Raw genomic sequence first — 12,328 nt, forward strand, 5'->3', positions numbered from 1 at the left:
AGTTCAAAGACTTTGAGGTGGGAAAGAAAGTCATTGCTCTTCTCAAGAGCTACGGAGCTCCTTTTGATAAGATTCTGGTCAGCTCAGCCAGAAAGGGACCAGATTCTTTTCTCATCGGCTCTCTGCATCTTCCTAGGAGGCTCTGATGTGTGGCTTTGCTAAGCAAGGGCACCAATTGTCCGTGCAGCTGCTGGCATGAGTGGTGACAAGCTGGACAGGCCCATGAAAGCCCAGAGTGCTGGGATCTCTGCTTTCCCATGGCCTTTCTGGGCCTGGACCCAGCCTGCTGTCCACTGTCCCGGGATGTCTCTCGAGCAGCACAGCAGTATTGAAAGGTTGATCTCCCCATTAGAAGGGATTTGTCAGCACAAGCTGGGGCTTAGCAGCCTAAGCCTGGGTCTGAGGTCTCAGACAGGTTCAGGACTCTGAGGAGCTGACTCAGCCTGGCTCCTGGGAGAATCAAGGAAAGGCCACCAGCTGAGACTATTGGTGTCGGGCAGCACGAACTGCTTGGTATCTCTAGGGGGGCACTGCCAACCCCTCTTGCTGTCTGGAGCAAGGCCCAGGGTCCTAGTTTGACACACAAAGCCGAGCAAGGCCTCATGGCTCAGCTGGGCATCAGGGTCTCACTGCACTCTCTCCCAGGACATCTCCTCTCCCATGATGTTGGATATCATCTGCACATCAGTTGTCCCCAACTTCCCTAGCTTGCTCTTCTGAGGTCCAGTCTATTGATGTTTTCACCCAAGGGAGCCATAAATCTCTCCCACTGAATGTACCTATCCTGGGGCTCCCATCCTCCCACTCAATTTCTGCCTTCCACCAATTCACACACTTCCTAGTGTGTCCTTCATTTCCATACTTATTTTTTTTGCTGCCAGGGATCGAACTCAGGTCCTTGTGCTTGTGAGACACGCAGCGAGCAGCACCACTGAGCTAAATCCCCGACCCTCACTTCCACACATACAGCAGGGGAAGCTCCTGTTACAGTGCCATTTCACAGATGAGGAGATCTTGGAAGGAGGCAAACATCTCCCAGTTTGCACTATACCACTTCACGGAGTCAGCAAGTTTGGAGTCTACCTGGAACACACTGCATCCATCCCTCTTCCCTGCCACAACACATCCAGGCTGCCATTGCTGCACCTTTGAACTACTCTAGCAGTTTCTAGCAGGTCTCCATTAGTGTTTTCTTCAGAACAGCCCAAGTGATTTCTCTCTCTCTCTTTTTTTTTTTGGTGTTGAGGATTGAACTTGGGACCTTGTGCTTGGGAGGCAAGTAGTGGCACCACTGCACTCAATCCCCAGCCACAACAGCCCAAGTGGTCTTTAAGAAAATATGTATAAGGGCCGCGGATTTAGCTCAGTGTTTCCGCTGCCTGCCTCCCATGTACAAGGTCCTGAGTTTGATCCCTGGCACACACACACACACACACACACACACACACACACAAAGAAAAAGTATAGAGTTGATTCTACCCCTTCTTATTGTTCTTAAGATAAAACCCAAACTCGTCAACAAGCCCTGCCAGGCCCCATGCAGCATGGCCTGTGTCATACACGTTCTGTCACACAGTGTTGAAGGGAGCCTATGTGTGATGGCCATGTGGTCCAGCACTCTGAAGCTGGAAACCTTTACTTTTTCCACTCCAACTGGCAACATCTGCCCTCCTTTCCTAGTGCCTCTTAGGAGGGCATCCCTACTCCTCTTTTCCTTCTTCATGCCATTCTGCCATGTGGATCATATAAGTCTAGAGTGCAGTGGAGGCTGGGGAGTAGGAGGAGCCACTTGTATGTTGATGAACCTCATCAGGGGGTTGAGGAAGGGCTGCCTTCTGCTTTGGAAACATTCCACTGATTGCTCTGCACAGCTCAGCAGGCTGCCCTGGCTTAGGAGGAGAAGGAGGGAGAGGCAAACACCCTTCATTTTAATTAAAGCCAACTTTACATTGTTGTTCCATTTGCCTGTGTTATTGCATGAGCTTACAATAAAGTTATATGGCGCCCCTAGGGCGGCTTCAGCTGCGTGATAGAATGTGTCCAAGTTCAGCACTCCACGATTATGCTCAGCTTCTCTGCAGGGTGAGTCAGAGCAGCCTTGGGTCCTTTCTGGGGTTCCAAGCCATGGCTTAGGGCTCAGACATGTTAGCAGCTCCTTTATTTGTATTTCATTTATTTCAAAAACATTTATCCAGTATTTTTTTATGTGCCTAGCAGTGGTCAGGTGCCAAGTCTGACCCTGGCACATTGCTGGATGCCCCGAGGGATATAAATACCTAAATCTCTAGGACTTAGCCTGCACCAGTCTCCCTCTAACTTGGAGCCTCATACAGTCATTCCCAACTCTCTCCCCAAATGCTTGTTCTGGCCTTTTTTCCCCATGACTTTGAGGAGGTACTAGCAATTCAGCTGAGCAATCTCTTATATTTAGCAGTTCTCTAAGTTCCGTCCTGATATCTCTGACTCTCAAACACTCCTGACTAGATCCTACCCTCTCTTTTTTTGTACCAGGGATTGAACTAAGGACCTTGCGCTTTTGAGGCAGGCGGCAGAACCACCGAGTCAAATTCCCGGCCCTCCACCCACTCTTGAAGGGTCAGTACCAATGCTGCCTTCTCATTGCAGCTGTTCCTCACCACATTAGAAATGACTTTTTTGGTTAAGGTATGTTTTACATACAGTGAAATGTGTAGATTTTAATTGTGCTTTAGTGAGGTTTAGTGAGAAATGCATACACTGGTGTATAACTACCACTCTAATCAAGCCAGAATATTTCCATCCCTGCAGAAAGCTCCCTCATGACCCTTCTCAATCAATTCCATCCTACATTGCCGTTGTTATAACTTCTAACACTAGACATTAGTATTTGCCTGTTCTTGAACTTTACATATCGACTTTTGCAGTTGAACTATTTTGTGTCTGATTTTCTTTGCTTAGAATTTTTTTTTTTTTTTTTTTTGTACCAGGAATTATCGAACTGTGGATCTTGTGCTTGTGAGGCAGGCAGCGGAACCACTGAGCTAAATTTCTGGCCCTGCTCAGAATGTTTCCAAGCTTCATCTATGTTGTTGGTGGGCTAATGATTCATTTTCTATAAGAGATGGATTCTATTTTGCATATTCACTTATTTGAGTTGTTCACAGTTTTGGCTATCATGATAAAGCTGTTATAAAAATCCTTTATATAAGAGAAATGGATTTATGTTTTCATTTCTTTTGGGTAAATGACTACAAATGGAATTGCTGGGTCATAGAGTAGATGCATTTTAACTTAAAACTGCCAAAGAGTTTTTCACAGTGGTCATACCATTTTTCTCTCCAGCAATTTTCAGCGTTTTGGTTGCTCTACATCCTTGCCAATGTTTGCTGTTGCCAGTCTTTTTTTAGTTTTAGCTATTCTAGTAGGGGTGTAGTTATATAACCTTGTAACTTCAACTTGCATTTATAAATTCAGTACTTTTAATGTACTTATTAATTACTTGTATAACTTTTGTGAAGTGACTGTTCAAGAGTTTGCCCTTTTGCACTGGTGTTGCTGGGGTGCATGCTAGGTCAGCGCTCTACCACCAAGCTATATTCCCCAGCCCTCAGATTTTGTGATAGAGTGATAGAATGAATGCGAGTAATAGGCAAACCATATTAATTTTGTTAATGTCTATTGATGAACAAAAGTTTTAAAATTTCACCAAGTCCAGCCAATTTTTTACTTTATGATTCGTGCTTTTTGTATTCTAAGATTTTTTTTTGCCTCAAGTCATAAATATAGCCTCTGATGCTTTCTTCTAGAACTTCTGTAATTTTTGCTGTTAAGTCTATAACCAATTTTGAATTATTATTATTGTTGTTTTATTGGTATGGGGTGAGATGTAGTTGAAGTTTAGCTTTCACCATATGCTTATCCTGTGTTCTAGTTCTGTTTGTTGAAGATACTGTCCTTTCCCTATTGAATTGAATTGATTTAGTAAAAACAAGCTAACAAACAAAAAATGAAAGCTCCAGGGATTTAGCTCAGTGGCACTGAGTGCTACCTGCTCTGCAAGTTCAAGGTCCTGAGTTCGATCCCTAGTACTGGAAAAAAAATTTTGATGATCTCTTTGTAAGCTATATTCTGGACTTTTATTTGTTTCAGTGACCTATTCCTCTACACTTATGCTAATTCCAACTTTTCTTGATTACTATAGTGTTCCCAGGGAGGCTTGAGTTGAGTGATAGAATGTGTGTAAATTTGGCAGGCTATGTCTGTGCTTGGCTATTTGGTAATTCTTGAAATCAAACAATTGTCAGTCCTTTAATTGCTCTTTTACAAGACTGTATGGCTAGTCTAGGTCAAATATATTTCCATATATAGTTTTCAAAAAGGCTGCTGTGATTCTGACTGGGATTGTATCGAATTTATCAATTTACTTGGGGAAAACTGACATCTTACCAATGCTATGCCTAATAAACCATACAAATGGCATATTGCTCCACTTCTTTAGAATTCTTTATTTTCATAGTTTGCTAAATTTACTTCCAAATTGTTTTTGGATGCTATTTAAAATTATATTTAAAACTTCATTTTCTAATTGTTCATTGTGTGTGTGTGTGTGTGTATATATATATATATATATATAAGCTAAATATATAGTGTCTTGATAAATTCATTTATTAGTTCTAATGAATTTTTCCTTAAGATTTTCTATATTCATATATAGAAATATAGAAAGACAACTGCACTTGTCTTTGCAATTTTTATATATTTAATTTTTTCTTGACTTATTATGCTGGCTAGGATCACTAATAGAATATGAAGAGAAATGGTGACAGTGGCCTTCTTTCCTTGTTCCCGATCTTATGTGAAAAAATATTTATTTCACTATAAGAATGATGTTAGTTGTACATGTTCCACAGATGAATTTGTTTCATCTTGAGAATTTATTCAGATTGAGAATGTTTTATTCCTAGATTGCTGAGATGAGTGTTTAATTTCATCAAATGAATTTTAACAATTCAGTTTTTATTAAACACATTACAAAAAAAAGAGCTTTAGTTAAAAAAGACCAAAGGCCATGTCCTCTTTCTCAGATTCTTTTGTTTCCACTTCCTTTTCCTCAGCAAGGCCAGCAGCAGTGGAAGGGGCCAGACTTCCTGCTGTGGGTCCTCCAGCTGCTTATGCTGCAGATGGAGACTTCCAGTGTTAACAAACTAGCCAGGCCAAAAAGGTTCAACATTTACCCCAGGTTCTTTAACGAGGGCATTGCTCTTATTGTCTGTGAGGGTCACCTGTCAGTTGTGCAGAATAAGGGCAGAGCAGCTGCCCATGAGCTCAGAGGCAGAGACCACAGAGTGGCCAGGGGCTAATTAATGACTGGGTGAAGTGAAGCCTCAGCCTAACATGGTCTTGACTCCTTTGTGGCACTTTGGTAGCAGCTGAGGAAAGCTCATTAAGTGAATTTTAAACATCTTTTGAGATGATTAGTTGATTTTCTCCTTTATTGTGTTAATTTGGAGAAATGAAAAGCCAAACTTGCATTTCAAAGGTAAACTCCACTTAGTCATTATCTATCCATTAATCTACAATCTATGTCTATTTCATATATGCACAATTATGTGTATGTAGGTATATGAAACATACATTATATATACATATTTCATATATACATTTATATATTGCTGAATTCATTTTATTGTTTTTTTTGCAACCCTAGGGACAGAACCCAGGGCCTTGGGTATACAAGGCAAACACTCTGCCACTGAATTACATCTGTGGTCCTTTTCTTTTGAGACAGGATCTTGGCAAGTTGCCCAAGTTGACCTTGAATTTGCAATATATCTGCCTCAGCCTCCCAGTAGTTTGGATTATAGGTATGCACCACTATACCTGGTTTATGAAGGACACTAATGTGTGTTATTTCCTTTCCTTATGATACTCTTGTCTGGTTTCAGGATCAGAATTATACCAGTGAATTGTAAAGTGTTCCTTTCTCCTACAATTTCTGAAATAGTGTAAGTTTTATGTTATTTGTTCATTAAATATTTCAAAGTATAAATCATTGAAAACATCTGATCCTAGATTCAGCGAAAATTTAAAAATTTGTTAATGCAGTTTCTTTAAAGATTTAGGGCCCTTTGGATTTTTTATTACTTCTTGTGTCAGTATTGGCAGTTTGCATCCTTTGAGTAACTTGTTTACTTTATATAAGTTGTTGAATTAATTAGCATAACTTTGCTTGTAATATTCCCTTATATCATTTTAGTGACTGTATGGCCTATTGTGATTTTTTTTCTTTCTTTCTTTTTTTTTTTTTTTTTTTGGTACCAGGGTTCAAACTCAGGACCTTGTGCTTGTGATGCAGGCATGGTGCCACTGAGCTGAATCCCTGACCCTGTGACATCTTATTTATTTAAGATATTGGCAGTTTGTATCTTCTTCTCTCATTTATTCTTAATCAGTGTAGCTAGAAACTCATCAGTTTTATTAATCTCATCAAAGAACAAGCTTCTGGCTTCATTGTTTTTTCTTTAATGTTCATTTGCAATCTCAGTTAATTCCATTACTTCCAATGTATATTCCTTCTACTTTGCTCCTTTTTTTTAGATACTTAAAATGACAACTTAGATTGTTGATTTTAAATCTTTTTTTTTTTTCTTTTTTGGTACCGGGGATCGAACTTGGGTCCTTGCACTTGCGAGGCAGGCCAACGAACCGCTGAGCTAAATCCCCAGCCCAAATCTTTTTTATTTTTAATATAAACATTATGAATATTTAAACTCTAAGTACAGCTTTAGCTATATCCTAGAAATTTCATTGTTTTCATCATCCATATCGTTTATATTTTATGATCATTCAATCCTCATTCTATCACTCTATTCAGGTCTGGGCTCAGCTGTCTGCTTCTTAGAGTCATTTCTTGATCAATCTATATAGAATACCCCTTCACTCTTACCAGTCTTCATCCCTTCACCCTGCTTTATTTTTTCATAACATCTGACATTATATTATACTGTATTTACACGTCATAGAACACATTACTAAGTTGTAATTTATTTGCTTATTTTTTCCATTTTCTGTTTTCTCCTCTAAGCTCCTTGAAGGTAGGGATTATTTAATTTGTTCACTGATGCAGCCCAGTATTTTAGAAAAGCCCATAAGTATCTGTTGAATAAAAGAATAAAAAATTATTTAAGACCCTGTGCAAATCTGGAAAAAAGCTGTGTGGGCAGCTTTCTCCAATTCTCCAATTCATCTCACTTGTTATCTCAGTCATTTTTCTTGTTGCTGGGGAAAAATATCTGACCCTCATAACTTCAAGGAGGAGAGGTTTATTTTGGCTTAAAGTTTGTAGAGATTTCAGTCTATAGTGGGTTGGCTCCAAGGCAGGCCAGCACGGTACAGGGGCATGGCAAAGGAGTCCTGCTCACAGCAATGGCAGACAGGAAGCCCAGGGGATAAAGGCTAGAGCAGGGGAGGGAGATACACCTTTCTGTGCCATGCCCTTAGTGACCCACCTACTTCGATCAGGTTCTACTTCCCAATACCACATTTAGCTATAAATTCATTAGTGGGCTAATCCACTGATGATCATCACACGCTCATGATCCAATCACATTCCAAAATCCTCAACCTATGAGTGCATGAGGCTTTGGAGGGGTACCTAGAGAGAAACTGTAACATTTGTTTTTGTACTTGCTTATACCTCATGACGGAATCACTGCTGTCTGCCCCACTGACTCTCTGCCCATGAACAATTACTACTAGGTCTTTATTCACCAATGCTTAGTACAGAGTCTGTTTGAGAAATGAATTAACCAAGTGTCACCAATCACTCCTGTTGGGCAAATCAGCTATGAACTAGATGTATCTGTTAGACCAAAAGCCTATGACTCTGAAAAACTTGAACTAGAAAAAGCTTTGAAATTGTAGGATGATGTTTGTCTGTGATTTGGGTCACAAAAGCTCTTTCCTGTAACTTATCACATTGGATCTTCACAACATTACTAGCAGGAAGGCATTGTTATCCTCATTTTCCAGATGAGGAAGCACAGGTTCCAAAGGCTGAAACCATGCAGCCAAGAACTGGATCCAAGGTTTCTGAAGAAATCTCCAGTTGTTTTTTTCACAGTGCCACAGGAATTGGCATGTTTGTAATCTGGAGGAAGGATGGATTTCATTGACCAGATGGAGGGAGCTTTGGGATCTAGGAGGCTAGATAGACCCAACAGACATAGGTTGCAGTGGACTGAAGCAGAAATTGGGTCTGGTTTTTGTTGCTCTGATCCATAGATGCTGTCTCATGTAAGGAAAGGAACTCTTACATTTAAACTTGGCCTCTTCTACTATTGGTTAAGAACCTCAGGCAAAAGACTTTTCCTCTCCAAGCCTTGATATTCACATCTCTAAAATGGGGCTTCAATGTCCACTTTCTAGAGTTGTGAGAATGACATGAAATATTTGTTCAAGTGCATCTTGCAGGGATTCTTAGAAAGTGGCCCTTCTGCCTTAGATAGTTTTTACTGGCTCCCTGAAATGCCCTTTGTCCATAATATTCTCCCTGGTGGTTCACCTTTCATTGATAGTAGACAGAGGAGGAGGGGAGAGTGGCAAAGCTGAGCAGAGTTTGGGAATCTGCCAGCTGTTGTTGCTCCATAATATCTAGGTTCCTAGCTGGCAAGAAGTGGCTCTAATCCCATGCACAGTCTGGGGCATGTGGTCAGCTGGTACCAAATCACAGCATTTACTGAGCATCTGATCATAACGGCAACCCAACAGCTACCATTTACTGACTGCTACTTATTGTTTATTCCATGCACAGACCAGATCTGAGATCAAATTTCCTGAATGGTCCTTGGAGGTCCCTTCTGCAGGTTTTCCTCCTCCTAATCTCTGGGCAGCTGGATTCTGCTCTCTGTACCTTGGTCTCTGGTTGTGATTCTGCTTTAACTCAGACCTTCCTCTGGGCCCCCTTGCCTAATAGCAACAGCAACACAGATTGTATACAGCCTGATCTGACTCCAACTAATCTTTCCATCTGCATTTCCTGCCACTTACAGCCTACATCCCACACACTGGTCCCCCACTGCCTGTTTTGGAACATGTCCAACACCAGCCTGTCTCTAGACCTCTAAATATGCTGTGTTCTTTGCCTGGAACACCCTTCCACAAAATCTCAACTGGCATCTGATCACAGATCTCTGCCCAAGGACACTTAACCTGTCAACATCTGACCTGCTTTGCATAGAAGGCCCACAAGCTACAGTTTTGTAAACTCCAGTGAGAAGGTCCATGAGTTGCTGCAGTCCGGTAAACTCCAGCTCCAGTGTATATAAGATCAGGGCGCCAGATTCAACAAATGAAAAATACAGGGCATTCAAATAAATATGAATTTCAGATGAACAAGGAATGGTTTTTAATATAAACACATAAGTCTACACAAAACTTAGGACATATTTATAGTGAAAATTATCTGAAATTAAAATTTAACTTGGTAGCCTGTATTACACATGGCCACCCTAATTCATGAGTTTGTGAGCATAAGAAAGCTCAGAAGTCTTCTGGGAAGTTTAACAGTTTTGTTATGGCTAGGACTGGGAGAGGGCCAGAGGGCCTGAAAATGGAACCAGCCTAAGAGCGCATTTAATCTAGAGCCCCTGTTTCACAGACCAGAGAATGGAAGGACTTGCCCCAGTTCACACAGCAGGTGGGCAGCAGAGAGGAGGCTGGAAATCAGGGCCCCTGACTCCCAGCCAGGCTCCCTCCTGTGCCAGTAACCCTGTGCTCTGGGCTGATGGAGCAGCTCAGGTTCCCAGTCCCCTGCCCCTGACCTGCCCTTGGCTGGCTTCAGAGGGGGGTCTGATGAGGAAATGTGATCCTGCCATAAAATCTATACCAAACCAACTCTTCTCACAGCCCACCCGCCCGCCTCAAAGGGGGGTGTCTAATCCCCATTTATGGCGTCGAGCAGCTGGTTCTGGTCTGAGTCTTTGAATGTGAGCTTGGGGTATCCCGGGTCAGCCCAGCCTTTGGCCAGAGGAACCTGAGAATGAGGGCATTTAGGGAGGCAGAGCAAATTAAGGAGCTGGTCAACTATGGGCCACCTAGTCCCAGGACCATCAGTCAGGGTGAAAGCACAAAGTCAGAGGGGCTGGAGATGGACAGTCAGTACAGAGCATGTGCAGGGTCCAGACTGCTTTCCAGCAGTGGAGGAGAGATGCGCAAGGGCCTGAAGCAAGGAGCACATGGTCCTCTTAGAAAGGTGGCCGAGGAACCCTTAGAAGACTTTGGGGCAACACTTTTAGTGTTGTAGCTCTGCCCCAGAGTGGCAGCAGGTGGGGAGAAGCAGGCATGTCAAAGGTAGTGCTCTGGTGCAGGGACTCCCAGGGTCGGGAATGACGCCAGTGCTTTCCTTTGGGTGACATGCTGGGTGAAGGTGCTGATACAGATTCAGGGAAGGGTTAGGGTTCCTTCAGGCATTCTGAGCATGAGAAGCCTTTGGAGCAGTGAGCAGAGATGCCAGCAGGCAGATGTGAGCCTGGGATGGGGAAGAGAGCCAGGATTGAGATCCTGAGGTGGTATCAGCCCACGGACCCTGGGCCACTGTTACTGAAAGAAGAGGAGAGTGTCCACCAATGAGCCCGAAGGAGGGCCTATACTCAGGGCTGGGCAGTAGCAGAACACCCCTGGAAGAGATGGAGAAGGCCAGCCACTCAGGAGGGGGAAGCCAGGGGAAGGTGTGGTAGAGGGAGGGAGTGTTCAAAGCCCTGTAGGCCCAGGAAAAGCTGTGCCTGGGATTAGCAGTGGGCCGTTGGTCTACTCACGGAGGTCAGGGTGTGCAGCTGTGCCAAGGAGGATGCACAGGCACTGAATGTAGACAACCTGAAGGACACTGGTTGTGAATAGATGGGGGGGTGGTAGCTGGGGGGAAGACTTTCAGCATGTGAGAGCCACTGCTCCTGAGTTTTGCCAGCAGAGTCTAACTGCTTGATGGGAAGGAGGTGGGATAGGGAGAGGACTGGAAGACCATCCTGTACACCCTGGACACACTAGACCAGAATTAGACCTGCATTTCCTCCCAACCCTGGAACACCCACCCTCATGGACACAAACCTGAAACAAACCTATCACAACACACTCACCTTTACTGTGCGTAAAGATAGGAGGAGAGTCAGTGCACTCCTTCCAGAGGTGAGGAGGGCTGGCTTCTCATGGTAGGATGGGTCCCTCTGGTCATTAGAATAGGAGGGAGGGAGTTAGTTTTTGTCCCAGATACGGCCTGTTATGAATGTCAGGCCTTAATGAAAGGTAAGGGTACATTCCAGAGCCAGCCAGTGGCCCCAGCTGCCTTACTGCAGACCCCAAAGAAGGTGTGGGGAGCAGGGATTTAGTAATTGTTATTGCTTGGGCACATACATATGTTTACACAGACACACACCAACAGTACAGATCCCTGTGCAAACACAAATGCACAGGTCTTCATTCAGACCCATGGTATAGTTACATATACAAGTGTACACACACACACACACACACACACACACACAGAGAGAGACACACACCTGCATAAATGATCACCCAGGCACAGGTTCATAACATCCAAAGAGCCATACACATTTTAAAAATGTATCCATGCTGGTACACACGTTTGAGCTTATTCAACTGCATTTACATTAAGTGTTTACTTACAAGGGAGCCACAAGTAAGCAAGTACCCCCCTGCCTTTTCCCCTCATCTTTTAGTCACAGTATGTCTCTCCTTTCCTTTGGGACCTCTGCCTCACTCTCCCTTTCAGGGCCTTCAGCCACTCCCCTCCCCCCCCAATTCATTCATGGCTCCACATAGGAGAGCCTTAACAAATTAATACCGTTTAATGGAAGAGTAACTACTGTGAATGGAGTACTTACCCGGGGCCAGGAGCTGGAGGAGGTAGACAAGCGATTATCCTTCTGTACTGTCCCTGTTTTATAGAGGAAGAACAGGAAGTGTCCTAAGTGTTGGAGCTGGGACCTGAACTCCGGGCAGACTCTACTGCAGTGTTCCTCTGATTTTCCTCTTGCCCCAGGAATCTGCCTGTCTACATCTACTGCAAGTCCAGACGAACTAGGAACCCCTCTTCCGAGCAGCCCTGCTCTGTTCCCCAAACCCCAGTAGCCTGGGCGTGGGGGTGGGGGCTGAGGGCCTCGAGGGCGGCCGAGCTGGTGGGCTCTGCTACGGAATTGGCCAGCAGCTGACTGAAACGCACCCTGGGGTCGAGCGAATTTGCCTGGTGGCCGGGAGCTGAGGGGACCTCTCACCCCCACCCCCCGCGCGTCCCAGCGCGCTCTCCCGGGCCCTGGGCCGCGTTGCTCGGACCCCG

At 43.8% G+C, this 12,328-nt stretch overlaps 1 long non-coding RNA gene across 2 annotated transcripts in view; it reads right to left on the reverse strand.

The window, feature by feature from the left end:
* The window catches only part of LOC117287339, a 30,437-nt gene extending 18,115 nt beyond the window's left edge, over positions 1-12,322 (reverse strand). For both annotated transcript variants that reach the window (XR_004518591.1, XR_004518592.1), the window contains exons 1-2: positions 11,877-12,322; positions 11,112-11,198 (exon numbers count right to left, since the gene is read on the reverse strand). This is a non-coding gene — a long non-coding RNA (uncharacterized LOC117287339). The remainder of the gene's footprint in view (positions 1-11,111; positions 11,199-11,876) is intronic.
* Positions 12,323-12,328: the final 6 nt, after the last annotated feature.

This window comes from Fukomys damarensis, unplaced genomic scaffold (assembly GCF_012274545.1).
Source record: "Fukomys damarensis isolate Sample0158 unplaced genomic scaffold, DMR_v1.0_HiC HiC_scaffold_23, whole genome shotgun sequence".
NCBI lineage: Eukaryota > Metazoa > Chordata > Mammalia > Rodentia > Bathyergidae > Fukomys > Fukomys damarensis.